Genomic DNA, 2,363 nt, shown 5'->3' on the forward strand with positions numbered 1-2,363 from the left:
TCTCACTTTTTTCAATCTTTATCGCTCCACTCTCATCAACATCATAGATCACTACTCAAATCTTTCTCACAGATCTCTGCTTTTTTTTCGCTATTTTCTCTACTCTGGTAAGAGCTCTCTCTTGCGCACCATTTCTTCGCTTCTAGTTTTCTCTGTGTTTTTTTTGGGTTTTTCAATTCATATACAGCTCTCGATTTTCTATGTCGATTTATGGATTAAGAGAAATGTTAGGGTTTGAATTTGGTTCTAATTTATTTAGAATGATTTTACTTGCTTGCATGTTTTTCCTAACTTTTTTGGCTTCGGCTATATGTTCTAGGTACTTGTTTTCTTGAGTGTAGAAGACTGGTAAATTTATGTGTTTTTTTTAGTTTATGGATGTGTTTCATTGTTTTAATTTAGTTGGAGTAAATGATTTGAAGCCTGTTCTTTTCACCTGTTGTAATTTAGATATCATTGAAGTATCAAACTGGCATATACATATTTTTTTATAAATAAAGGTTCAACCTTTAATAAAATGGATCGAATAAGGATTGGAAATGTGTTAAAAGCAGTCAAGTGCTCACTGGAAACAATTCAAATGTTTCACTCACACTGCAATGGATTCCCTGTCGAAGTAACAAATGATGTGCATTGAAAAACCCACCTAAAGCCTGGAGTTGTATTGCTAGTGCGAAATTTACGTCTTCTTTGAGACTGAACTGAGACCTTGTGATTTTAATTATTGCCTTAGATAGGGTCATAGGGATAGCATCTTCATGGAGTTTCTTCTGTTGGAGCCAAAGAGTAATGCACACAATTAGTGGTGGATACTCTTGATTTAATGACTTGATCCCGATATTCAGTCTAATTAAAAATGGAAATAGAGTAATTTAGGTAACTACTGGATGCTTCCTGATTGTGTAGTAGGATATGCTATTGTGCTTTGTTGCACAACAGAAAAAGTGTGAATAGTCTGAGAATTTAATTTATATTAGTGTGAGCTTTTTTACATTACTCATAATTGCCATTACCAAAATATACTACATTTCCTTTTATACTTGAGCCAAAAGAGAGGGAAAATTGTTAAAAAATGACAAAAGTTTCATATTGGTGGTTAATGAGATGGATAGACTCCTTATAAGGCTTGGATACTCCTCCTCTCTTTGAGCTAGTTTTTGGGGTGTGAGTTAGACCCAAGACCTAATTTAACATGGTATCAGAGTTAGGTTTCATCTCACCTAATGTCGGGGCCCCTAAAATCAAAATTGCCCACGCACCAGTGCTTAGGGCATGAGGTGGGGTGTTAAAGAATGAAAAAAGTCCCACATTGGTGGTTAATGAGCTTAGGGCGTGAGGTGGGGTGTTAAAATAATGACAAAAGTCCCACATTGGTGGTTTATAAGATGGGTGGTGGGGTGCTAAAGAATGACAAAAGTCCCACATTGGTGGTTCATAAGATGGGTGGACTCCTTATAAGGCTTGGACAATCATCTCCCCTTTGAGCTAGCTTTTGAGGTGTGAGGTAGGCTCAAAACCTAATTTAACAAAAATCATCATACTCAATGTTTTAAAACTTGATGAGTTGCACCTGTTTAAATGACTTTCCCTTTTGTTTAATTCTCTTTCTCTTTGCTATAAAAATAATGTAATTAAGCTCGTTTAATTGTGTTTGATTTTTCAAGAGTTTTTTTTATAAGGACAAACTATTTTAGGGTAGAGATGATGCTCCAGTCTCTTATTCACTGACACGTTCTTCTCTTGTATGAAATGGAAAGATCTTCAAGGTGAAATTGAGCTCTTGTAATTGTGTTTGATATATCAGTTGTTGTAGAGTTTACTATAAGGATGAGCTATTTTAAGGCAGAGACGATACTCCACTGTTCTTTTGTGCCGACATTTTCTTTCTCTTGTATGGAATGCTAACATCTAATTGAACATTGAAAAAGAGTTTGAGCTAACCAAAGTTGTGATGGAAATCCAGTAGAATGTGTGAGTAAATTAGAATCTAAGTTTCCACTTTAACTATTTATTGTAAATAATGTATAAAACATGAACATTTTTTATTACACCTATATAAAATCGGCCAAACCCGTTTTGACCATAACAACTAGTTACAGTTTTTGACCTGCATTAAACATGGGTGGTTAGGACTTGTAACTGCCCATTTCTTTCTTACAAGAATATAGGTGGGTTAGATCATATACGTTTTCAACATGTCCAAATAACCCAATCTGTCCAAATAAATCCAACCTGTCCATTTGCTACCACTAGTTTGCACCGTATGTTCTATAATTTGCATGTTTAAGAGTATGTATTTGTGTGCTTAGTGGATTTCTCAGCTTGTCTCAAGGTTTTTAGTCCCCCCCCCCCCCCACCATCTT

General features: G+C 35.3%; 1 protein-coding gene across 6 annotated transcripts in view; it reads left to right on the forward strand.

Moving 5' to 3' along the window:
* LOC102585273 (probable NOT transcription complex subunit VIP2) overlaps positions 1–2,363 on the forward strand; it is a 12,970-nt gene continuing 10,607 nt past the window's right edge. For 5 of the 6 annotated variants that reach the window (XM_006350676.2, XM_015310199.1, XM_006350678.2 and 2 more), the window contains exon 1: positions 1–107. The gene's annotated coding sequence lies outside the window, so the exon portion shown is untranslated. The remainder of the gene's footprint in view (positions 108–2,363) is intronic. The other variant, XM_006350677.2, reaches the window with a different exon arrangement.

Source organism: Solanum tuberosum, unplaced genomic scaffold (assembly GCF_000226075.1).
Source record: "Solanum tuberosum cultivar DM 1-3 516 R44 unplaced genomic scaffold, SolTub_3.0 scf00128, whole genome shotgun sequence".
Lineage (NCBI taxonomy): Eukaryota > Viridiplantae > Streptophyta > Magnoliopsida > Solanales > Solanaceae > Solanum > Solanum tuberosum.